The following is a 27,577-nucleotide window of genomic DNA, read 5'->3' as shown; positions in this document are numbered from 1 at the left end:
GGAACCCTCGTAAACTGTTGGATGGAATGTAAATTGTACAGCCATTATGGAAAAGTTTATGGTGATTTCTCCAAAAACTAGAAATATAACTACCATATGACCTAGCAATTCCACTCCTGGGCATTTTCCTGGAAAAAGTGAAAACACTAATTTGAAAAGATACATGCACCCCAATGTTCGTAGCAGCTCTGTTTACAATAACATTATGGAGGCAACCATAATGCCAATCAGCAGATGAATGGATAAAGAAAATGGGCATATATAAATACAATCAAATATTACTCAGCCATAAAAAGAATGAAATTATGCCCTTTGTGGCAATGTGGATGGACGTAGAGAATATTATGCTAAATGAATGTCAGGCAAGACAACTACTATATGACATCACATATATGGAACTTAAAACATCTACAAATGAATGTATGTACAAAACAGAAACAGACACATAAAGAAAACAAACTAATGGTTAACAAAAGGGATAGGAAAGGGGAGAGGGGCATGGTATTAAGAGATACAAACAACTATGTATAAAACAGATAAGCAAAAAGGATATATTGCATAGCACAATATATTATAGCCACTGTCTTGTAATAACTTTTTTTTTTAATTTTTAAAACGTTGCTAAGTTTAATGTTGGTACTGCATGTTTCCATCAGTTGGTACAATTTACATCATGTCATATACTACTTCACCTTCACAAAGACATCATATACACCAGGATACATATTCAGTAGCTGGGGAATCATACACTTCTGATCTATACTTGCAGGTTTGTTCGGTCATGGTACTTCTGGTAAGGATCGTCAGCATACCAGTTTCGCCTCTTCCAGAAAGACGTCGTCATTTTATCTAAGAGCTTACTCTGGGTTTTATTGCAGAAGACAAATTCCCTCAAGCGTCTTTTTCCTGCAACTGTCTTTTTCCATAATGTTTTCTTGTAACCAACCTTCCTCCTTAACCACAGGCCAGAATGAAGTTGAAGAAACCTATAGACGACAGCTTTCACAGTCTTCCTCTTTCCTTTCCTTGAACTATATAGTATGTTACAGTTCTGACTGGTGGCTTCAGGACATTTGGGAGCAAGGAGGCAACTCTATTGAGGACTGTGGCAGTCTGCCCACATGTCAGGTTCCTGACAGACATGATCAGTCTGGGAGCAGAAGACACAACCGGTGTCTGAATATGACTGAAATGTCGGGATGACAGTGCAGAGCTAAGACAGGCATTCTTGGAGCAGTTTCGATAGGCTGAAGATGCTAAAATATTCAGGGGCCATAAGATTCCTGAAGCTGCTCTCACAGCACTGACAAAAGTGGAAGCCGCCATCTTGCTGTCCTTGCAATAATTTTTAATAGTGCATAATCTGTACAACTGTTGAATCACTATGCCGTAACCCTGAAACTAAAATAATACTGAAAATCAAAATTAAAAAATAAAAACTAATTTTCTCTCTTATGTTTTTAAAAAATGTATAATGACAGATTATCCAAAATCAACCCAAGTTTTGCTATTTTTCCCTTTCTTTCTCTTTTATTATTTTTAAAAATCCATTCTACCTTCCATATAAGCAAATGCCTTTTCCTCTCTCTTATAGTCTTCCCTCCATGTTCTCTCCAAGAAGACTTTTTGTTCTCAATAAATTGGTAAAATTCCATTAGGCAATTAACTGAAGTAGCTTAATTGGAATATAGGAAGATCTGCTATGCACACTCTAATTATACAGCAAGAGATATCCTATAATAAGCTGCTCTGCACCAAGGGCAATTGTGATAGTGTGGGATGAGCACTGAACTGGGAGTACTGTATCTGAATCCTGATTCTCCTATGCTGTGTAAACCAAGGAAGTAACTTCATTCAATTTCAGTTCCTTATCAGTAGGTGGGAATAAAACCTGTCACCCAGTATTATTGCCAAGATTAATTGATTAATTTCATTACATTGGATTACTACATTTGAAAAATGGACATTTAATTCTGAAACACTTGAGATTTTCTTTAAATCTTTTTAAATTTTAATTTTTTATACATCTTATACATTTATTCTGTTGAGTATGATTGCTTTACAATGTTGTGTTAGTTTCTACTGTACAGCGAAGTGAATCAGCTATATGTATACACATACCCTCTCACTCTAGGACCTCCCTCCCATGATCCCCATCCCACCCATCTTGGTCATCACAGAGCACCAAGCTAAACTCCCTGTTCTATACAGAAGGCTCCCACTAGGTCTCTATTTTACACATGATGATGCATATAGTAAATGGACAGAATAGAATAGTAATCTATTTACTAACGGCTTCTGTTATAATTAAAAAAAAATACATAGTTAAGAAAAGTAGCATATCACCTTTCCTAAATGCAACTTTTCTATGATCATCTTGTTAGTAACTGTATCCATAGATACTCAAACCCTGAGGAAATACCAGATAATGAAAATGCCTTGTGGCTGTTTCACCTTTTTATCTATCTCAATTGTAAGAATATCATGTTTTTTGAGTGTTGCTCAGATTCCTAATGTCTCTAGACAACAATGTCATCAACAAACATTACCATGCTTAGATAAAATAAGCTTTAGTCATTTTCATGAAATGTGGTTGAAAAATAAGTGAAACAATTCAACATATATTAATGAGCTGAGAAGCTGTGGAATTTGATTGACAGTTTAAAATTACATTAATCTTGACCCACCCAATTCTTAAATTTATTATAGAAAAAGTCAACCAAAGTCTCTGGAAATATAGATTTATATTGAGACACCAAAAAATGGTAAGAACCCAAATAACATGGTAACATTTTCAAAAACTTCTTTCAAATGCATCAGGGAAATCTATCATTGATAGATATATCACTTTGATCAGTGGAACTATATCTCAATAGAATATTTTAAAACTAGGGCAACTTAATCTTAGATCAATGAAAAATAAAGTGGTGGTACAAAACAGAACTTAAAAGAGAATGCAAGCCCAGGTAGATCTTAAAATAGGCAAAGTTTACTAACTGGCCCAAATCTCATCCAGAAACTCTCTCCCTAGATCCCTTATTATAATTTGTAGTCCTATGAGGCCCTCATCCTTGGCCATCATCTTCCATATCTGCCCCCAAATTCTAACCTTTCTAGACACCTCAGTCATCAAATCCACATGCCTTGTGTTCTTTTTTCCAAGAATCAGTGGTTAATGAGAAGTGATCTGATACAGAATTTTTTTAAAACATTAATGTGAACAAATTCTCAAATCTGATTGAATACATATTTAATATTTATTTTTTAATAAAAGAAATGGTTATTTAATTTTAAGAAAGGTAGATTTAAAAGGGAGAAACATAAATGACTATTGGTCTGCTTATAGTGTGACAGCTAGGAATAAGAGTACTCAGGTATAGTTACAGTGGTCAGGGTGCCATAGAAGATTGACATTCCTTTTCTTAAAATTAAAAAAAAAATTTATTGGAGTGTAGTTTATTTACAATGTTGTATTAGATTCTGTGAACAGCAAACTGGGAATAAGAGGATGGGATTTTAGTAATTAGGACCCAAATCCTTTCCTACACCATCCACTTCTTTCCCTTCTCTGAATCACAGTGACAGTGACTCCATTTAAAATGTGATTTTTCTCATTAAGCTCCTGATTAAAAAATCTCTTGAATAAGGGAATAGATATACAAAGAAAAAGAGAGAGAGACTGACAGAGAGAAATGTTAATGCCAGAATTAAGTGTATTTTTAGGCATCTACAATTCTGAAATTCAGTTCTAGTCAACATCTGCTAATATATGATTCAATTTCAACAAATGATAATTGAATGTCATTAATTTAGAATTGCACTGTTTTAACATTGTATTATCTTATAATATTAAATATTCTTTTTAAAAAGGATTTATTCCTATATGATATTCCATCAAATGGATATGCAATAATTTCTAATCAATATATTGATTTTGTAAATGAGAGGTTTTCCATTGTTTCATTACTTTATTTTATTTATTTTATTTTGTTATTTTATTTTTCATCATGATTGGAGTATAATTGCTTTACTATGTTATGTTAGAAGCTGCTGTACAACAAAGTGGATCAGCTATATGTATATACATATATCCCCATATCCCCTCCCCTCTAGCTCAACACAAAACACTGAGCTTATCTCCCTGTGCTATGCAGCAGGTCCCCACTAGCCATCTATTTTACATTTGGTAGTGTATATATATATCAGTGTTACTCTCTCACTTCATCCCAGTCTCCCCGCACCACCTGTGTCCTCAAGTCCATTCTCTACGTCTGTTTCCTACTCTGTCACTAGGTTCATCAGTACCATTTTTCTAGATTCCATATATATGTGTTAGCATATGATATTTGTTTTTCTCTTTCTGATTTACTTCACTGTATGACAGACTCTAGGTCCATCCACCTCACTGCAAATAACTCCATTTCATTCCTTTTTATGGCTGAGTAATAGTCCATTATATATATGTGTGACATCTTCTTTTTACATTCACCTGTCAGTGGACATCTAGGTTACTTCCATGTCCTGGCTGTTGTAAACAATGCTGTGATGAACATTGTGGTATGTGTATCTTTTTGAATTATGGTTTTCTCAGGGTATATGCCCAGTAATAGGATTGCTGGGTCATATGGTAGTCTCATTTTTTTGTTGTATAAGGAATCTCCATACTCTTCTCTATAGCGGCTGTGTCAATCTACACTCCCACCAACAGTTCAGGAGGGTTCTCTTTTCTCCACACCCTCTCCAGCATTTATTGTTTCTAGATTTTTTGATGATGGGCATTCTGACCTGTGTGAGGTGATACCTCATTGTAGTTTTGATTTGCATTTCTCCAGTAATTAGTGATGCTGAGCATCTTTTCATGTTTATTGGCAATCTGTATGTCTTCTTTGGAGAAATGTGTGTTTATGTCTTCTGCCCATTTTTGGATTGGGTTTTTTGTATTTTGATATTGAGGTGCATGAGCTGTTTATATATTTTGGATATTGATCCTTTTTTCATTGATTCATTTGCAAATATTTTCTCCCATTCTGAGAATGGGAGAAAACATTTGTCTTTTCATCCTGTTTATGGTTTTCTTCCTGTGCAGAAGCTTTTAAGTTTCATTCAGTCCCATTTGCTTATTTTTGTTTTTATTTCCAGTACTCTGAGTGGTAGGCCAAAAAAAAGATTTTGCTGTGGTTTATGTCATAGAGTGTTCTGCCTATGTTTTCCTCTAAGAGTTTTATACTGTCTGGCCTTGAATTTAGGTCTTTAATCCATTTTGAGTTTATTTTTGTGTATGATGTTAGGAAGTATTCTAATTTCATCCATTTACATGTAGCTGTCCAGTTTTCCCAGTACCACTTATTGAAGAGACTGTCTTTTTTCCATTGTATGTTCTTGCCTCTTCATCATAAATTAGGCAACCACATGTTTGTGGGTTTATTTCTGGGCTTTCTATCCTGTACCATTGCTCTATATTTCTGGTTTTGTGCCAGTGCCATACTGTCTTGATTAATGTAGCTTTGTAATATAGTTTGAAGTCAGGGAGCCTGATTCCTTGAGCTCCATTTGTCTTTCTCAAGATTGCTTTGGCTGTTCAGGGTCTTTTGTGTTTCCATACAAATTGTACAATTTTTTGTCCTAATTCTGTGAAGAATGCCCTTGATAATTTGAGAGGGATTGCATTGAATCTGTAGATTGCTTTGGGTAGTATAATCATTTTCACAATGTTGATTCTTCCTATCCAAGAACATAGTGCATTTCTGCATCTGTTTATGTCATCTGTGATTTCTCTTTCATCAGTGTTTTATAGTTTTATGAGTACAAGTCATTCGTCTCCTTAGGTAGTTTTATTCCTAGTTATTTTATTCCTTTTGATGAGATGGTAAATTGGACTGTTTCCTTAACTTCTCTTTCTGATATTTTGTTGTTAGTATATAGGAATGCAAGAAATTTCTGTGCATTGATTTTGTATCCTGCAACATTATGAAATTCATTTATTAGTTCTAGTAGTTTTCTGATGACATTTTTAGGATTTTCTATGAATAATATCATATCATCTGCAAACAGTGACAGTTTTACATCTTATTCTCCAATTTGTATTCCTTTTTTCTTTTCCTTTTTCTTCTCTGATTGCCCTGGCTAGGACTTCCAAAACTATAGTGGATAAGAGTGGTGAGAGTGGGCATCCTTGTCTTGGTCCTGATCTTAATGGAAATGCATTCAGTTTTTCATCATTGAGAATGATATTTGGTCTGCGTTTTTCATATATGGTCTTTATTATATTAAAGTATGTTCCCTTTATGCCCAATTTCTGGAGAGTTTCTATCATAAATGGGTGATGAACTTTGTCAAAAGCTTTTTCTGCATCTATTGAGATGATCATATGGTTTTTACTCCATAATTTGTTATTATGGTGTGTCACATTGATTGATTTGCATATGTTGAAGATTCTTTGCATTTCAGGGATAAATCCCACTTAATCATGGTTTATGATCCTTTTAATGTGTCATTGGATTATGTTGGCTAGTATTTTGTTGAGGATTTTTGCATCTATGTTCATCAGTGATATTGGTCTATAATTTTCATCTTTTGTGATATCTTTGTCTGGTTTTGGTATCACGGTGATGGTGGCCTAGTAAAACAAATTTGGAAGTGTTCCTGCTTCTGCAATTTTTTGAAAGCATTTGAGAAGGATAGGTGTTAGCTCTTCTTTAAATGCTTAATAGGATTTGCCTGTGAAGCCATCTGGTCCTGGACTTTTGTTTGTCGGAAGATTTTTAATTACAGTTTCAATTTCATTACTTGTGATAAGTCTGCTTATATTTTCTAATTCTTCCTGGTTCAGTTTTGCAAAATTATGCTTTTCCAAGAATTTGTCCATTTCTTTCAGGTTGTCCATCTTATTGGCATCTATTTTTTTGTAGTAGTCTCTTATAATCTTTTGAATTTCTGAGGTGTCAGTTATGATTTCCCCTTATTTCTGATTGTATTGATTTGTGTCTTCTCCCTTTTTTTCTTGATGTGTTGGGCTAAAGTTTTATCAATTGTGTTTATCTTCTCAAAAGACTTTTAGTTTTATTGAACTTTGCTATTGTTTTCTTTGTTTCTATTTCATTTATTTCTTCTCTGATCTTTATGATTTCTTTCCTTCTACTGATTTTGGGTTTTCTTTGTTCTCCTTTCTCTAATTGCTTTAGATGTATATTTAGATTGTGTATTTGAGATTTTTATTCTTTCTTGAGGTGAGATTGATTTGCTATAAACTTCCCTCTTAGAACCACTTTTGCTGCATCCCATAGGTTTTGGATCATGGTGTCTTCATTGTCATTCTTTTCTACATATTTTGTTTTTATTTCTTCTTTGATTTCTTTGGTGTTCTCTTGGTTATTTAGTAGGCATGGTTTAGCCTCCATGTGTTTGTGTTTTTTTACAGATTTTTCTTGTAATTGGTCTCTAATCTCATAGTGTTGTGCTTAGAGAAGATGATTGATATGACTTCAATTTTCTTAAACTTTATGAGGCTTGATTTGTAACCCAATATGTGATCTATCCTGGAGAATGTTCCATGTGCACTTGGGAAGAAAATATGTTCTGCCACTTTCAGGTGGAATGTCTTATAAATATTGATTAAATCTTTTTGGTCTATTGTGTCATTTAAAGCTTGTGTTTGCTTATTTATTTTCTGTTTGGATGATCTGTTTGTTAGTGTAAGTGGGGTGTTAAAGTCCCCTACTATTATTGTGTTACTATCAATTTCCACTTTAATGGCTGTTAGCATTTGCCTTATGTATTAAGGTGCTCCCATATTGAGCCTATAAATATTTATAATTGTTATATCTTCTCCTTGAGTTAATCCCTTGATCATTATGTAGTGTCCTTCCTTATCTCTTGTAACAGTCTTTATTTTAAAGTCTATTTTATCTGATACGAGTATCACTACTCCAGCTTTCTTTTGATTTCCATTTGCATGGAATATCTTCTTCCATCCCCTCACTTTCAGTCTCTATGTATCTGCATAGAGTCTGAAGTGGGTCTCTTGTAGACAGTATATATATGGGTCTTGTATCCATTCAGCCAGCCTGTGTCTTTTGGTTGGATAATTTAGTCCATTTATATTCAAGGTTATTATTGATGCATGTTTCTATTACCAATTTCTTAATTGTTTTGGGTTTGTTTTTGTGGACGTTTTTTTCTCCTGTATTTCCCACCTAAAGAAGTTCCTTTGGCATTTGTTGTAAAACTGGTTTAGTGGTGCTGAATTCTCTTAGGTTTGCTTGCCTATAAAGCTTTTGATTTCTTTGTTGAATCTGAATATGATCCTTGCAGAGTAGAATAATCTTGGTTGTAGGTTTTTCTTTTTCATCACTTTAAATATATCCTGCTACTCCTTTCTGGCCTGCAGAGTTTTTGCTGAAAAATCAGCTGATAACCTTATGGAGATTCCTTTGTGTGCTATTTTTTGCTTTCCCTTTGCTGTTTTTATTATTTTTCATTTGAATTTATTTTTTGTTAGCTTGATTAATATATGTCTTGCTGTGTTTCTCCCAGAAATTATCATATATTGGACTCTATGTGCTTCCTGGACTTGGGTGGCTATTTCCTTTCCCATGTTAGGGGTGTTTCTCCACTATAATCTCTTTGAATATTTTCACAGATCCTTCCTTTTTCTCTTCTTATCCTGGGACCCCTATAATTTGAACGTAGGTTTATTTAGTGTTGCCCCAGAGGTCTCTGAGATTGTCTTCAATTCTTTTCATTCTTTTTTCTTTATTCTGCTCCTTGGCAGTTATTTCCACCATTGTACCCTCCATCTCACTTATTCATTCTTCTGCCTCAGTTATTTTGTTACTGGCTCCTTCTAGTGTATATTTCACTTCAGTCATTGTGTTGTTCATCTCTGTTTGTTTATTCTTTGGTTCTTCTAGATCTTTACTAAGTATTTCTGGTATTTTCCCAAGCCTCCATTCTATTTCTGAGATTCTGGATCATCTTTACTATCATTACTTCAAATTATTTTTCAGGTAGGTTGCCTATTTCCTCTTCACTTATTTGGTCTTGAAGGTTTTACCTTGTTCCTTCATTTGTGACTAATATTTTTGTTTTCTCACTTTTTTTTTTGGATGGGATTGTGTTCCTGTCTTACTGGTTGTTTGGCCTGAGGTTTCCAACACTGGAGTTTGTAAGCTGTTGGTTAGTGTTGGGTCTTTGTTCTGAGGTGAGGACCTCTGGGAGACCTCACTCTGATGAATATTCCCTGGGGTCTGAGGTTCTCTGGTCAGTGGTTCTCAGTCCAGTAGTTTGGACTCAGAGCTCCCACTGTAGGAGCTCAGGCCCAACCCCCAGCTCATGAACAAAGATCTTGCAAGCAACATGAGGTGGAAAAAAGAAAAAAAGGAACAGAACAATAACAAAGAGTAAAAAATAGAATAAGATTAGAAAATTAACAGATATGTTAGAAAAAAATAATGAAATATATGAAACAACAAATAGAAGGTAAAACCAAAATAGCAAAAGAGAGGAAGGGAAAAAAAAATCCAGAAAAGGCATTGGCTGTAGGGGGCAGAGCATAGGCAGGAGCTGGGTTTAAGTGGTGGTCAGGGTCAGAAAAAGCCTTGGGAGGGTGGAGGGGTAGGGCTTAGGTTCAAAGAGGCAGGAGGTGACAAGGAGTGCTTCTGGCCTTGGGAGTGGAAGACTATGTCTGGGATCCCAGCAGGCTCCCTGGGCCTGAGTGGGCCGAGGGAATGCTAGGCATGTTTCCCTCTGATCCTTCAATCCTGGAGGGTCCCTTCCCTTTGGTCTCTCTTCTTCACCCCACCTCCTATGTCCCTAGGACCCATGCAACTGGAGGGGGTCCCAGAAGGCAGGGGACCAGATCCAGAAGCCCAACAGGCTTCCCAGCACTGAGTGGGCAAAGGAAACACCTGCTATGCTTCCCCTGATGCCCCAGTCCTGGAGGGTCCCCACATCCACCTCTCTTCCTCTTTACACTCCCTTCCTCCCTCCTACTCCTCTAAGACCCACACAGCCCAGAGGTGGCCTCAGAGGGTTGAGGACCCTGCCTGGGAGTACAGCAGACTTCCTGGGCTTGACTGGGCAGGGGAAATGCTAGGCATGCTCCCCTGTGTTCCTCCAAGCCCCTGAGGGTCCCTCCAGTCATGGGAACCCCTGCCTTCTTCCAGCCACCCCTCAGAGGCACCAGTCCTGTCTGGCTTCCACTTCTCCTACCACCTAATTCCACCCCCACATCCTACCTGGTTACTCGGGGATTTCCCCCCCCCCCCATCTCCTTGGGCATTGAGCTCCCCCACCAATGTTGGGCAGGTGCCCTGGTTATGGGGAGAAGCAAACTCTGTGTCTTTCCATGCTGCCATCTTGACTCCACCCCTCATTATTTTACACTGTGCTAAAACAAACATCCTTTTACATACAACTTTGACTGTATTTCTCATTTCAATTGGATTATTTGCTAGAAGTACAATCGTTCATTTATTTATTCACTGAATATTTATAGAAAGCTGTGAAATACCAGGAAATATTCTATAGTTTGGCATACAGGAAAGAACAAAACAAAACTCTTACCCTAACAGATACATTATGATAAAATAAATATAAAATATAATGTTAAGAATGACTATTACTTTGAAAATAATTAAGCACAATGAGGGAATAGTTGACAATTGAATTTAACAGAATGAAATTTGGAAACTTGTGACAGATATTTCTAACTCTCTAATACCTCAAAGGAATCCATATTCTACAGTCACAAGGAAGTTATTAAACAACATTCAAGAACAATTTAGTGTGGACATCACACAAAAGGTATTGTTCTAAGTTCTGGATATTCCACAGTGAACAAAGAAATATTCTTGCTCTCATATATGTTGCTAGTGGATTACCTTTTATATTTGTTCCCAATATTTGTCCCCAGTTTGTCTTTTGTCTCTTAATTTATTCATTGTTTTTAATGTTCAGAAGTTGTAAATGCATATGTAATTAAACCCCCCAGTCATTTCAGTAAGTCCATTTATAGTTTAAATAATTTTCCTATTACTCTCCTTCCTTCTCTCCCTTCCCTTATCTTCCTCATTCCTCAATATTCCAGGCATGAACTCAACTTAGGTGTTTTCCATTGGCTGCTTCTTTCATGTGTAGTATTTCTCCAGGAATTTTTAGGATTTATTCCTCAATTCCTTCAAGCCTTTTTTCAAAAATCATCTTCATAAGGCCTATTATGGCCAGTCTAGGCACAACTCTTAAACCATACACCATCTGAATTCTGTATCCTTTCTCTTAATAACATTTATCATCTACTATTATAAAGCACAGAGTACATGGCTATATTGCTTCCTTGTTGTTCTCCTCTCTAAGGGAGTGTAAGCTTCTGGAGTGAGGTATTAGTGCAGTTTTATTCACCTCTGTATCTCAAGCATCTTTCTACATATTTGTTGACTAAATTATTGAAGTTTTTTCCTATGTTGAGTTTGTAAACATTCACCTATATTTCCCTTAAAATTTTTGTTTTATCTCAAACAATTATTTGTTTTAGTGTAAGGAGTTAGATAAGCATCTTATGATTCTTCAAATGTGGAGTTAACCAATTTTTCAACACTATATTTGTTCATAAACCTTTTTTTCTCTACTGATTTGTGAATGTAACTTAATCAAGGATCACATTATTATATAAACTAGGTTCTGTTTCCTAGGAAAACCAATCTTTCAAAACATTTCAAATGCTAAATTAAAAATTAGAGTGAAAAGCAGAAATTCATAATTGGTCTCCAATGTGTACAAAAATTATAAGGAATGTTATATGTATCTTATACCTCTTATAACATATATTAGTTATTTTTAGATCTAGTAGACATCTTCCATAAGATGTCATATCTCTAGAGCTATTTGCTCAGGAAACTCTACATGATTGTGAGTAATAAAAATATTAATGCAGATTTGAACAGGGGACATTAATTAGATTATTTGGTACTGCTACCCATTACCATACCATGAATGTACCATTATGAACATTTTAAAATTACCCTTTTCTACAGAAGTAAAATTTTGACTTCCAATATACAAGAAGAAATTATTTTAGTGCTTTTTTGTCACATCATCTCAAATACTGTATAGCTATATAATTTGCTGATCTCTGAAAAAATATTAGCCAACATTCCGTGTAAAATTCCTAATCGTTGAGATATTAAGAGCAGAAAATAACTTTGCAGAGCCATTCCTATGTATTTAAAAACATAGTCACTATATAATGAGTACATATTTTTATTTATACAGAATTAAGAAGCAGAAACAAGAGTATAAACAATGTATGTAAGTAGCAATATGTATCCTTTAGAATATATAGAAAAATGTATTTATAATGGAAGAGAGCCTGTATGAAGTTGTCACATTTCTTTTAGCTAAATTTTCTAATACTAGAGGGTGTTTAGTCATTCACTGTGCCCTCTTCTTCTTTAGTCCATACCTACAGAGAAACTCTGAAGGAAGACTGGACAAAGGAGCAAATTTAGGCCATCTTATTAGGGGTTGGAATTTGCATTTGAAAAAGTGAAGATATCAGAATATTTTTTCTATATAAAGTCTTCCCTATTTAGATTGTCTTCCCCTTTGATGGCTTAATTCTACTAATATGAAAAATCTACTTTGTTCTTCCATCCTCTATGGAATGAGTAACATTGCTGTTATTAACTGGTCAGGCAGAAATAGAGGTAAGATTCAAGGACAAGGGTCCACAGAACAAATGACTAGCTTGAACCTATGCAATGTTCCCATTAGCATATGGCCAAGCCATCCCTGGTCACTGATGGAAGTAGCATTTATTAGGCCACAGACCAGCTGGTAATTAAAGCATTTGTCTTTGCCTAAAGTATATTACCTCCTACTTGTACTAATTGGAGGTAAAAAATGGATATATGTACAGCAACAGCTATGATGACTATATTTAATTGACTAAGATCTAAGAAATCAAGGCATCACCTTACTCTTTTCCTCTTTTTATTAATCACATCTAATATTATGCCTATTTACCAGAAATTAATAGATGGTTATTTTGTTATAATGTTATATACTCTAATAGAGAATATACACAAGGTACAAATTCCATGAGAAAATTCAAATTGATTCGTTGGTTTCCTTTATGCTCAATAGACTTAGTAATAAAAATAAGTACTGTTTATCATACAAACTCTCAGTTTACTTTAGATACGGAGATAAAATTTGAAATGTTACAGGTGTTGTATGACATTTCTTTCCTCTATCTACTCATGAGTTTAAATGCAGCAGGAAGATGATTGTATTAGTAGGCAACTCCCATGGCACCCCACTACTCTGCACTGGATAAACAACTAAAATTCAGCTCAAATCTTGCCTTCTTATCTTAAGTTCTCACAGAATTTGGGCTCTTTCAGGCTCATTAGAGCAATGACTATAGAGTTGTCTAAAAAACCACCTCCTTTTTGAAACTTAACCTAAGAATACCCATCTTAGTTAAGTGCACTGGGCACTCTTATCAGAACATTTTCTTTCCCAAATTCAGAACAATTAAAAGTACAGACTCCAGATTTCTTCTAATTTCTCTGCCTCAAATGTGTAACCCATGTTTTTTTGTACAGTTGCATTAGTTTGTTAGAAATTGCTTTATATGATTATTTAACCCTACCTTTTATGTATAACTAGTATTGACAAATAATGTGCCTGGTGGTACAAGGCACACATCATGTAAATCATGCATAGCAATCACAATCAGTTAGGGTACCGTCGGAATGTGTCCAATAAGCACTCACTATGAAATGAAAGGATTTGAAAAATCAGACTGATCCTTACTGCAGAGTCATGTCGTGTCAAGAGCGAGAGCTTGTCAATTCCATCTCTTCGCAGTTGAAAGAAGAATAGCATGATGGTAAATACCCAGAGGCCCCGTCAGCTCTCAAATAGAATTTTTCAAGGCTTCCTGAAATTACCATTTATGTAAACTTCTATTAAAAGAATACAAGATATCATTCAGCTAAAAGTTGAATAAAATAATATTAAAAAGAGTGTGAAATTATTTATAAAAAATTAGTGAATAAATTAAGCCAGGTAAGTTATAAATCATATTCTTAATATATGAAGAATTTTCTTATGAATTGATTTAGTAAAGTAGCAATATCTTAAAAGATGTGTCTAAAACAGATACATAAATTATAGACTAATAAACATAGTATTGTCTCACTAATAATAAAGAACACAATTAAAAAAAGAAAAATCAGACACTCAAAGATTTGATGAAATGACTCTTTCATAAACTAAGTAAAAATATAAAGAGATACAGTTTTAACTAAAGTGTTTGTCTTCTGGGAAGACTCCAAATAACTGATATGTAGCTTGCATATTTTGAGCCATATAAACTTTTGCCAGCTACAGCATACTTAATTTCTTAAATTTCTGACATGTCATGAAAAACTGCACCTGAGATAAGCCACATGGATTTTGCAAGCTTGATAATTGTTTTCACACAAAAGAATAAAATTTTCAGTTAAGCAGGTAGGTAGAAATTAAAATATGTATATACCTGATGAAACTGTTATTTTTGTATACAGAGCAATATGCTTTTATACTCTATTTCATTTTAATTAACTGTGACTACATAGGTTATGGTGTTTATTGTCTAAATTACTGACCAAGTGATTTTTTGACCACACCACAGGAAAAACATTACAGTCTAAACTATGTGTGTGTGAGCTGAAGAGAAACTCTAACATAGTGTAGGGCATTTTAGATATTCACACTTCTCTTCTTGGAATTATCCCATAAAGGATATTTTGTGGGGTTCATCTATGTAATAGTTAATGATCTTTAACATCTTTGGGTCAAATGTTTTTCCAAGGACACAGACTTGGCACTTATCCACCTCTGTATTCACACACACTAGCACACAAAATCTCTGAGTGCTTTTATTCACCCTGTAAACCTGGCAGATGTGATCCCAGCGAGGTTCCACCATACTCCACAGCTGAGTGGAGCCCATGTGTCATTGAAAATAGAAAAAGAAAAGAAGAAGATTAATTCAGTTGTCAACGTAAGTAATTGGGGTTATGTTGCCACCTTTCCTAGTCTTCAAGGAAGTTAGTCATTTTCTTAATTATTTATAAAGAGACAGAATTAGGCTTAAAACCAGAAATACACTTTTTGCATTGTGCTTGTCCCTGTGGCTCTTCACATTCCATTCAGATGGAGTGATAAAGGCACAGGTTGTTGTCTTAATTGTACAACCTGAGGAGTGTGCTGGATTGATGGACAGATGATGGACAGACTTAGAGTTCAGGCTAAAAGCAGAGAAATATTTAAACCTCTAACAATCTGATTGCTTCTCTTTGTCAGAAATCATGCCTGGGAGGGAATAAAATTCTGAGGATTTTTTTTTTTTAATTCCATAACCATTAACTCAGAGGATGAATAATTTTTTAGCTTGATTTGTCACCGTCTGCCCTTTGTTCTGAGAATCTATATCAAAATGAAATAATATTTGTGACCTTGATTTATAAATTGTATAGGCTATATAAATACTGTATAAAGCACTGTTTTCATTATGACCACTCTTTCTCTTTGATGGATAAATGGTACTGAAATTTGAGAATAGATGTACTAGTAAAGAACTTATAGGTGATCTATTTTATAAAGCTTATTTGAATATGAGGTATTTTTATCCATAGCAAATCAGTCTACTGTCTTCCACAAGTTTTATATAAATAGAATTGAAAAATAACACAGAATGCTATAAAAAGTAGATAGGTTACAAATAGAAATGCAAATGAAGTGCTAAAATTTTATAGTGGGAAAATCTCTACCTGGGAATGTTCTGGTAAATTTGGCTCTTTTTTTAAACTGCATTGTTTGCCAAAGTATTTTTCCTTATTTCATTTAAAAATGAAATGGCATTCTTTAGTATTTGGTAAGTGAATTTTCTACAAAGGTGAAAGTTGCAAAATTATAATTTATTTTAAGAGATAATATTGTAATGTATAAATCAAGTTGTTATTGAACTGTATTATTTTTACTGTCTAGGATAGCTATGTGTATTTGTGCACATACATTGTGAATAAGCAGTGTGTGTGTATATATATAAACTTGTATATGTATATAAACTATACACACAGGCACACATACATAAACATGCATACATATATAATACATGTGCATATGTCTCACACATGCACACACAGATATTTACATATAGATAGCTGTTAAGCAAGCTTACAATCAAGTGTTTAAAACTTTTTGCTGAGTTGAATTGCCAGTTTCCTAAAAGAATAAAAAATGTAACTCAAACTATTGCAAGAGATTTATAATAGGATTTTTTTTTCATGAAATCTTCACCAAATAGAATTTAGTCTTATGAAAGAGTTAACATTTGGTGCATTTTGAAAATAAGAATATTAACATAATTTTTCAGCAAAATGCCATTTAATTACAAGTACCACATTAAAAATCAGCTGATCTGTTACTTTAAACTGTTGCAGCTACCTAATAGTCTGAAAATTTCAATCTATTAAAAACAAGATAATAAGATGAATTAAAATATTATCCTCAAAAGTGGTCAGTTTAGAAACCACAGGTAGACATGGCCTCTATCTGGAAATGAGGGATCGAATGACTCAGTTCTTCTTACAAACAAGAATCATGGAATTCTAGAATCCTAGGTTCAATGGGATGTGACGTGTCATACAGTCCAATTACCCACCAGTGCTTGGATTCTAGCTAATGCATCATCATCATGTGGTTCCCTAACATATGGAAGAAAGCCCACTGCCTCTCCAGGAAACCAACTTCATAGTAAACACCATTTAATTTTTTTTTTTATAAATTTATTTATTAATTTATTTATTTATTGGTTGCATTGGGTCTGTGTTGGTGTATGTGGGCTTTCTCTAGTTGTGGCAAGCAGGGGCTACTCTTTGTTGCAGAGCACAGGCCCTATGCACATAGGCTTCAGTAGTTGTGGCATGTGGGCTCAGTAGTTGTGGTGCATGGGCTTAGTTGCTCCACAGCATGTGGGATCTTTCCAGACCAAGGATCAAACACATGTTTCCTGCATTGGCAGGTGGATTATTAATCACTGTGCTGCTGGGGAAGTCCCAACACCATTTAATTTGAAGAATAGAAGTTCTGAATAGCCAAAATATATCTGTCTGTAAATTCCATCCACTGGTCATCTTTGCATATCTTTAAAAACTGACATTAATAAAAACCATTTTCACATAAAATTAACTATCCTTTTTCCAGTATAATATGCACATTTAAATTTATCTGATTGGGAGAGTTACTTGTAGTTGATTGAACCAGATGTGCTGTTTGAGTTCAGGCCATTTAAAATCTGTCAAAGTTCTTCTCACATGAGAGATCACCCATATTTTAGAGGGCAATGTTTGCTGCACAGTGGCTCATGACAAAATAATGAAATGTGTCTTTCTCTTCTTTAGTGTTAAACATATGAAACCTACAAACATAGTACATACTAAATATGTATGGTATTTTGAGCAAAACAGCTGTTTTAGATCTTATTTAAAGGTTTTGTTTTGTTTTGCTTTGTTTTGTTTTTTATCTCTGGGACCCAGAGATGAGTCTGGAAAAATAGGGACAGGATGCATTGACACAACTAGAATCTCCTCTGTCACTTATCCTGGCCATGCCTTTCAGGAAATATGCCAGAGTCCTTAAGATGAATTTTCTTTCAAACAAATGGACTCTGGGAAGACCCATGTCTTAACTGGAGCAGAGGACATCAGTTTAGACTAAAGCTGATACCCTGTGTAGGTATACACACACTAACAGAAACACAAACAGACACAGACACACACACACACCAAAATAGGATGAGGATGAGGCAAGATTCCTGTGGAATTCCAGTAAAATTTCTCTCTCTGCATACAACTAAACCAAGCCATTAAGTGGCCTGGAGTTTTCCTGTTTGTGTTTCTCTTCTTAGCTTGTCCATCTACCTGGGAACAATATTTTGGGGTTGTTTACACATTTTTTTTTGCCTTGAAATAGGCCAAATAACGTATAGATTATCTGCTCTTTGAAGGTTTGAAATAACTCACCTAGAATTACCTGTTTTGAATGCCCTTTCATTATTAATTTTTTAAAACTTTTAAATTAATATTATCAAATTTAACAGAAAATATGAGGTTATTAAACTTGTTCTATTTCTACTGAGGTCAATAACAGCATTTAAAAAATCCACCCTTTTGGGGAAAATTATTACTTTTTATTTGAATATGACTTTAGAAAAATATAATTCCTTGTATGTCTTTTGAACAACATATATCTGAATTTATTTTAAAAGTCAAGTGCAAAGCTTCTTCCTTTAATATAAAATATAACTAATTGATTTTTTGTGACTAAATAACAGAATAGTATTACTACTTTAATCTCACTTAATGGTTGATTTATAAATTCAAACTCTATCATCAGTTTTTCATTAACTTTTTGTGCATTGATTTTTATTTTGCTTGTTTTCTGCTTATAATAGTTATGTCTGTTTCTCTGAGGTTCAAATTAAGTAATAGTCCTCTAATCATGATTTCCAACATATTTTCATGCTTTTGGGACAAGTTTGAATATATCAATAGGAAAGATTGTTAATAACCTGAAGTGTCATTGCAATGTTTCTTATCAAATTTCCTTCCAAGTCAATATTTCCCAAAGACAGTTTTGAGGAACACTAGTCCTTTAAGATCTTCCTTGAAAAATAATGTGAGGAAAATATATTCAGGAAATACAACATACTTAATTTCCCTCTTAGAGGGTCATAATGAATATTTAAAGTACTGTGACTTTCTGAGTTTAAACTATGCAAATTCACCCAGCTTTTCCTAAATATATTTCATTTTGAATTCCCACTTCCCTCACTGAATTTTTCCCTCTTAAAATTAAACTTATTGACCTTTATGGTCCCATGGAACATACTTTGGGAATTCCTGTTTATTCATCACTGTTTTTAGGTTTGCCAAAAATGTAATTTACACTTAATCAGTTTTCAAAATGCCTAAAATGGGAGAAACTGTGCCTTAAGGTCTATTAACTCTTTCTAACTTCCTAAAAATCTACTCTAGAAAAAATAAAAACAGTATGAACATTAAAAAGCATTATAACATTTACATTAAGGACTTGGAAGCAACTTTGGTAGCAGAATGAAACAGCTAGGACTATAAGCATGGAAGTTTTGTGCTACCATCAAGTAACTAGAAAGCTAGGGACTACTGTTAAAGGTCCAAAACTGAAAGAGAAATAATCAAATGTATATTTGGCAAATAAATGATAAATCCAGCTTATAATTTTGTATCAGAAAGGACAAATAAGATTGGGAAAGATAACCAAGTGAACAATTTCCCAAGATGGAAAGTTTACCCAGAGAGTGGAGTATGGTTTGGATTCAGTGGTTATGTTACCAAACTCAAGTCCAGGTGCTCATCACTCAAAAATCAATACTCAGGAAGCAAGTATTATAGAAAGGAAAGTTACTTTAATCAGAAAAGCTGATAATCTGGGAAGAAGGCTAGCTCATATTCCCGAAACCAATTCCGAAGTTTCTGCTCTGCCATGAAAGTTTTTAAAGGGAAAAGGGGAGGTAATCTCAGTTAGTAATGGAGATGGGGATCAAAATCTCTCTGTGTGCAGACTTGTCAGCTCCTTGTGATATTTATTTAAATGCTATCTTGTTCACACAATTTGTTCACAAGGCTACCGAAGGAGAAGCTGGGGAAGAGATCTGGCCATCTGTTAATTACTTATTCTTCATTTCTGCTTCTTTGATCTATGGAAGGAACCAACAGGTTATGCAAGGTATTGTGTGATCAAAAGATTTGAAAAGTGTGCTTAGGCTGGAGATGAGTAGAACATGGTGGTGCCTGGTTTAAAGTTAGTTACAATATAGTTTTGCTAAGGAGACACTACAAAAGTGGACTCCTGCAAAGAGCTCTTTCTTGCAAAGAGCTCTTTCCACCAAAAGCTGCTTATGAATCCCCACCTATCAGAACATCATTCCATTTCTATGGAATTAGGGGTGAAGATCCATCTTCTGTGAAGTAGGGTGCTGTTTTCTTACAGTGGACAATGTCAAATTGGTCTGTAGCATCTCTTTGCTGACAATTTTATTTTCTTGATTACATATACTGGCAGAACAAGCTAGAATTACTTTGATACCCAAAAAGATTTAGATTATTATGAGCAATAGTGTCAAGCCCATTAAGGCCAGTTCTTGGAATTGTGCTAGCTACAGATTGAGTACTGCTCATGATGCAGCAGCTTATGCCATGGCTGCAGTCTGGTCATCATGCATTTAGCATGATGGTTGCAGTTATATTAGAAGTGTGCATTAGACACTGAAAGATTCTGTGACTCTATTGTCCTAATCATTAAGTGCTTGAGCCTGTTCTTTTGGAAGACTTCATCTTTTCTACAAATAAGAGGTAGGGAACATGGTGAGGACTTTGTACTTGGGGAGAACCCACAGGGTTCTGGTCAGTTCCAGTTAGAAGACTGAGTTTATTGTCTGATGACTCCACAGTCTCTATTCTCTTTCTCTGTTGAAGATATTAAGAAATGCAACAGAACCCACAAATGTTCTGGTGTAAGTCTACATTTCTGTTGGTCTGGACATCAAATGCAATGCTGTAGCCAGATCTAGACCCAAAACTCCCACTGCCAGCTGTGCAAGTTTGGTGAGTTACTCAACCACTGCTTTCATTTCCTCGTATATAAATGGAGATGATAAACTTCTCAGATTTTTATTACCTTAGAGGAGATAGTATTTGAAAGCACATAAAACAGTGTCAAGGTGCGTATTGGTATATGTGTATTAGGTTTTCTAAGACAAATAGTAATTATTATTGTCATTCATATTATTATTAGTAGTATAAGAATTTAAAGATATGTAAATTATTTCCCAGATAGTCCAATATCCAAAAACTTTCCTATTCTATTGGACACGGCTTTTTACTATTAGAAATTGACCAAAGAGATATACTAATTGTATTTTATTTTAAAGCATTTACATTTTAAAAGATTAGTACGTGAATTCTTCATATCATAACTGAAACAACTGAAATTTCTTTATTTTTCTAGTTTTCACAATAATATCTTAAGGAAACTTGAGTAATACAACAGCCCTATTAAGTTACTTATTTTCAATACATTATACCATATAGAGACTATTGTGCATTTTACTTCTAATTTTCATTTTCCTTACCCATATTTTAGATCTTTATAATTTCAGGGTGATTAGTTTTTCATCTGTGATATATGCAACCAATATTTTCTCCTTGATTATCTGTTTTTGCTTCTATTTATTGCGGATTTTTTTGTGTGAAATTTTTTCTCACATTATTTAATAATTTTCATTTTCATATCTGGATTTTGAATCACAACTAAAAAAGACTTTTTATACTATTAGTTTATGAATTATTTTATCTAATTTTCTTCTAGTACTTACAGAGATTCATTTGTTGTATTAAGATATTTTATTCACTGGAGTTGATTCTTTTGTGAGGTATGAATTCAATTTCATCTTCTTCCACACAGCTATTTGATTGCATAATACTTTTAATGTAGAAAGTCCATATTTTCCCCAGTGATTTGAAATGCTACCTTTATCATATACTAAGTATTCATTAATGCTTGGATTTATTTTTTCTCATATCAATTTTAAACATTTCTTACTAAGTGATTTTTAAAAAAATTTTATTGGAGTTTAGTTGATTTACAATGTTGTATTCGTTTCAGGTGTATGGCAAAGTGAATCAGTTATACATATACATATATCCACTCTTTTTTAGATTATTTTCTCATATAGGTCATTACAGAGTATTGGGTACAGTTCCCTGTACCATATAGTAGATGCTTATTAGTCATCTATTTTATATTAATAGTGTGCATATGTCAATTCCAATCTCCCAATTTATTCCTTACCCCGTTCCCTGGTAACCATAAGTTTGTTTTCTACATCATAATTCTATTACTGTTTTGCAGAGAAGTTCATTTATACCCTTTTTTTAGATTCCACATATAAGTAATATCATATGATATCTGTCTTTCTCTGTCTGACTTAATGCATTCAGTGTGACATTCTCTAGGTCCATCCATGTTGTTTCAAATGGCATTGTTTTGCTTTTCTTTATGGCTGAGTAATATTCCATTGTATACATGTACCACATCTTCCTTATCCATTCCTCTGTTGATCACCATTTAGGTTGCTTCCATGTCTTGGGTATTGTAAATAGTGCTGCAATGAACACTGGGGTGCATGTGTCTTTTCAAATTATGGTTTTCTTTGAATATATGCCCAGAAGTGGGATTGCTGGATCATATGGTAGCTCTATTTCAGTTTTTTAAGGAACCTCCATGCTGTTCTCCATAGTGACTGTATCAATTTTCATTCCCACCAACAGTGCAGGAGGGTTCTCTGTGGTGGTTTAAAAAATACCATAATCCAAAAAGAAACATGTACCATAATGTTCATTGCAACACTATCTACAATAGCCAGGACATGGAAGCAATCTAAATGCCCATCAACAGATGAATGGATAAAGAAGATGTGGCACATATATACAATGGAATATTACTGAGCCATATAAAGGAATGAAATGGGGCTATATATAATGAGGTGGATAGACCTAGAGTCTGTCATACAGAGTGAAGTAAGCCAGAAAGAGAAAAACAAATACTGTATGCTAACTCATATATACAGAATCTAAAAAAAAAAAAAAAATGGTACTGATGAACCCAGTGACAGGGCAAGAATAAGGATGCAGATGCAGAGAATGGACTGGAGGACATGGGACTGGGGGCACAGGGGTTGAAGGGAAAGCTGAGAGGAAGTGAGAGAGTAGCATAGACATAGATACACTACCAAATGTAAAATAGATAGCTAGGGGGACTTTGCTGTATAACAAAGGGAAATCAACTTGATGATGGGTGATGCCTTAGAGGGCCAGGACAGGGATAGTGGGAGGGAGTCACAGAAGGGAGGGCATATAGGAATATATGTATAAATACAGCTGATTCACTTTGGTTTACCTCAAAAGTTTGTACAAGAATGTAAAGCAATTATATTCCAATAAAGAGCTAAGAAAAAAAAAAGCCAAAATAAACCAAGTTTTTTTTTTTTAATGTTGCTATTATAAATTGGGCTTACTCTTACAATATTCTAACTAGATCTTATTATATATAAAGGTTATTGACTTTTGCCTGGTCATTTCATATTCTGCCACCTTAATGAAATGCTATTGTTTGTGTTAATGTTATCACTAATTCTCTAAGCCAAGGGTTAGCAAACTTTTTCTCAAAAAGCCAGATAATAAATACTTTAGTACTTTAGGCATCCTTGGCAACAACTTTCCTGTCATGATTATCTACCTCTTGCTATAGTACAAAAGCAGCCATAGATGACACATGGATGAATGAATATGGTTGTCTGGCAATAAACCTTTATATACAAAGAGTTCATTTTACAAAACAGAAGGCCAGGATGTCAGCCACAGTTTGCTGACCCTTGTCCTAGGTTGCTAATAATAGGTGGCCATCTGGAAAAAATGTTTTTATTTTTTATCCCATTGCTACAAGTCTGCTAGGTTTTTGTTGGTTGTGTTCTGTTTATTTTGTTTACTCTTTGCCTGAATGTTTGCATTAAAACTTCAATGCGATGTTAAATACTATTGGAGACACTGGGCCTCCTTACATTTTGTATCACGTTAGCGGGAATGCATCTTGTGTTCCTCAATAATAAAATGCTGGCTACAAAAGTGAAGCATTTTTTTTTTTTTTTTACTATGGGAAGCAAGTATCCATCAATGCCTATTTAATTGTGTTTTTTTTTTTTAAGAGATATGTATTGAATTTTATAAAAGACCTTTTTAGCACCTACCATGATAATCACGAATTTTCTATTTGGAGCTATTAATCTAGTAAATTATAATCAAAACATTTACAAATGTTAAACCAATCTTACATTCCTAGGACAAATCCCATTTAACTATGATTCATTATTTTCAATGTGTGAGAAGATTTTTGCTAATATTATATTTAGGAATTTTGAATAAATATGCTTGTGAGATTGGTAATTTTATGTAAGTTTGCATATATATGTTTATGTATTTATGTTAACTTTGCTTCATATAAAGAATCTGAATGTTATTCTATTTTCATGTGCTCTGGGAAAATGTAAAATAATATTGTGATTATGGTTTTTGAAAACTTGATAAAGTTTTCTTGTAAAATATTCTAAGGCTAGTTTTTTTTTGTTTTTTTTTTTTTTGCTTTTTGATCATTTTAATGTGATTATCCTATCCCGGAACAAAATTCTGTTTCCCAGGATCACTTTTAAGTATCCAGGAAAGCTTGTGTGGTGTTATATCCACAGGCAAACCTGGACTGAGGGTTCAGATTCCATTAATTTTTCTATGTTCTTATTCTTTTTTTTTAAGCTCTTTATTGGAATATAATCACTTTACACTGTTGTGCCAGTTTTTGAGGTACACCAAAGTGAATCAGCTGTATTTATACATATATCCCCATATCCCCTTCCTCCCGTGACTTCCTCCCAGCCTCCCAGCCCTCTAAGGTATCACCCATAATCAAGTTGATCTCCCTTTGTTATACAGCAACTTCCCCCTAGCTATCTATTTTACATTTGGTAGTGTATATATGTCTATGCTTCTCTCTCACTTCATCTCAGCATGAAGTAGTTTTGTAAGAATTTTCTCCATTCCAATAGTTGAAATAGTTCGATTATTTTTCTTTTCTTTTTCTTTAGGTAATTTTGTAAGGATGTCACCTACTATTTTGTTTACTTTGAAACTCCTTATAATTTTCTAGACAAGCAATATCAGGTGATTCTTTTTAGGCAAAAATGGTTCAGTTGTTTTACTACATTTCCTTAAGATCCTCTCTAGTTGTTATATTTAAGTAGTTTCTGTTTTGTTTTGTTTTGTTTTTTATTCACAAAACTTCTTGGGGAGGGGTTGTTTAAAAGGAATTGACATGTCTTCTAACTATATGATACTTTTTGTTTTGTAGAATCTTTAATTTCCTTCTTTTCTTTCACTAACAAGTCTTTAAATGATGCCTCCTTCTTTGACTTCATCCTTCCTTTGTTCTTGAAGCCATGCCTTAAGGCTGACATTTTCATTCTTCTGAAATTTCAAGGCTTCTTGTTGCCTTGTCAGTAATCTTTTCTCAGACCCATGAGTCTCAGATCTGTTCTGAATCTTGCCCATCAGGGTATGCTTCTCTCTTTCTAAGAGTGATTTCACCTGTTTTCTGCCTCTGTTAGGCTTCTGGAGCCCTTTTGTTTACCCATACTCTTTTTAATCCTCTTTTTTGGCATATGAGTCAGAGCTGGCTCTGCTTAAGTTATTATTGCAATAATTCTATATAAATTCAACTTTGTAGCAGTTATGTATTAGGTATGGTTTATGGTCAGTTGTATTTGCTATTATTGATATACATAATTTTGGAAAGCTTAGTTAGCTGCTATTGTCCTATGGTAACATTACATTATTTATTATTGTATAATATATACAGTTATTATCATATATATATATTTCAAATTTTTTTCTGCATTACATTCAGATGTTTGTTTTGTTAAGGCATAAATTTTCAATGTGCATTAACATATCAAAAGGTATTAACTGAGTCTGAGAAAATATGGTCATGAAACAGTCTAAAGAAAATGTAACTAACATTGACAAGACCCTATATTCACCTTTGACCTCTGAAGCAACTTTTAATAATTACACAAATCATACTTAACCATGATGTTAGAACTTGTCAAGTAGAATATTAAGCTGGTCAAGACATGATATATTTTGTTCTTCACTTTTGAGGTTTTGCTTATCCCCATTTGAAATTTTAATTTGTAGGAGAAACAATCTATGAGCTAATAACCCTGTTGGATATGGACTCATGAGACCTGTATTCTAGTAACCACTCAGGCCAAACAGCTAGCTGTGTAGCCTTCACACTCATGAACTTTGGTTTTATCAGTGTAAAGTTATTAGGTTGGTGTGGTGGGATGAAGAAATCCAACTCTAGGAGTCTAAGTTTTTATCTTACTTTTGGTAGTGTGTATGCTGCAATGACATCTTTTTACTGATCATGGATGGGACATTCACCAGCAAACGACCTCAGATCTTTTTGGTCTTGATGGAATGACTGAGCTCCCCAAATATCCCTATAGTCATTCATCAAAGAATAGGTCACAGAACAGAATGCGCTGGGGTGAACAGTGCTTCAGTACCTGTGGCCATTGGCCGTTGTGTGCAGGGTCTTGGTTGTCCCCTTTTGCAGTCATTCTCTCTACCTTAATCTCTCTCTAAATTCTGTCTCTCCTCCCTTCTTCCCCATTTTATTTGTCTCTTTTCCTCTCCTACATGAAAAAAACACAAAGAAAGATAAAAGCAAGAATAATTTTTTCTGCTATAATTTAAACAGCCACTGAGAGTGTGGTGGGGCTCCTGCTGAGGTTAAAGTGCAATCGTTTTGCCTGCCTGCCACCTTGCTAATTGGATCATCAATTAACTTGACCTTCCATTTGCTTTAATCAGTATCCTTGGATCTTTGGAGTCAAATTATTTTTATGTTGCCAGGTCTCTAGCCTATCTTCATCACCTTCATTTCTTAAATTCATAAATCAAATGCTAAACACTAATAATCTTTAAGAATAATGAAAATGTTGGAAGAAATGAAAGTGGAATTTTTACTTTAATCTCATTGAAAATGAAAAGCGTATTTCAAGCAAAAGTTCTTCTCACTTCTTTTTTATAAGACTTTCTCATTTATTTTTTTAAACTATACACACAAAAAGAGGTATTTTTGTCTATATAGAAATATTTAATCCTCAAAATAAATATGTGGTTTCTCAAGCTGCATCTAGCTAAGAGGCGTGCAGTGAGTCATGTTCCAAAGTAAAATCAAAATCTTAGTTTATAAACAGATGAGTAAAATGGTGATTAAGATAACATTATTACTTTCACATCAATTGCATGGTTAATCTAACGAAAGCAAAGAACAAATATCCCTACTTCTCCTCCGTGAAAAGAAAAATAGTCTATTTCAAATTCAATTTCTGATAGAAGTTTTTGTTTGTTTGTTTTCGCCTGTGTGATATTGTCATTCTAATTCAGAGTTAAAATGGAATTATTATCATGGGATATTTAAGTATATATGCTTCGTTAAAAAAATACTGTTGAAATTATGTTCCTGACATGCCTTATTTGAAAAATTTAAATTCACATACTTTTTCTTGAAAAGGAGAAATCAGAATTGTCAAAATAAGTAAGCCTCATTTTTTTTAAACTATTAACTTGAGTTAATCAACCAATCATTAAAAAAATAATCATTCTCTGGACATGGCAACCAGGTGTTAGAGGCAAAAGAATGAACATTATTTCTCCAGAGTAGCAAAAGTACTCAACAAAATAAATATTATTAAAAATAAAACACAAGAGGCGAGGAAATCAGTAGCCCAAACTAAAATTTAGAAAATGTATTATTTAGATAATTAATATAAGTTTTGAAATTTGAATAGAATTTGAAATTAAAATGATAA

At 34.0% G+C, this 27,577-nt stretch overlaps 1 protein-coding gene and 1 pseudogene across 1 annotated transcript in view; one reads left to right on the top strand and one right to left on the bottom strand.

Moving 5' to 3' along the window:
• The window catches only part of LRRTM4 (leucine rich repeat transmembrane neuronal 4), an 821,480-nt gene that overhangs the window by 659,237 nt on the left and 134,666 nt on the right, over positions 1 to 27,577 (top strand). The gene's annotated exons all lie outside the window — the stretch shown is intronic.
• On the bottom strand, positions 758 to 1,326 carry LOC130856946 (39S ribosomal protein L35, mitochondrial-like; annotated as a pseudogene).

This window comes from Hippopotamus amphibius, chromosome 7 (genome assembly GCF_030028045.1).
Source record: "Hippopotamus amphibius kiboko isolate mHipAmp2 chromosome 7, mHipAmp2.hap2, whole genome shotgun sequence".
In the NCBI taxonomy this organism is placed as follows: Eukaryota; Metazoa; Chordata; class Mammalia; order Artiodactyla; family Hippopotamidae; genus Hippopotamus; species Hippopotamus amphibius.
Note: the sequence above shows the minus strand (reverse complement) of the source record. Positions and strands in the feature narration are given on the sequence as shown.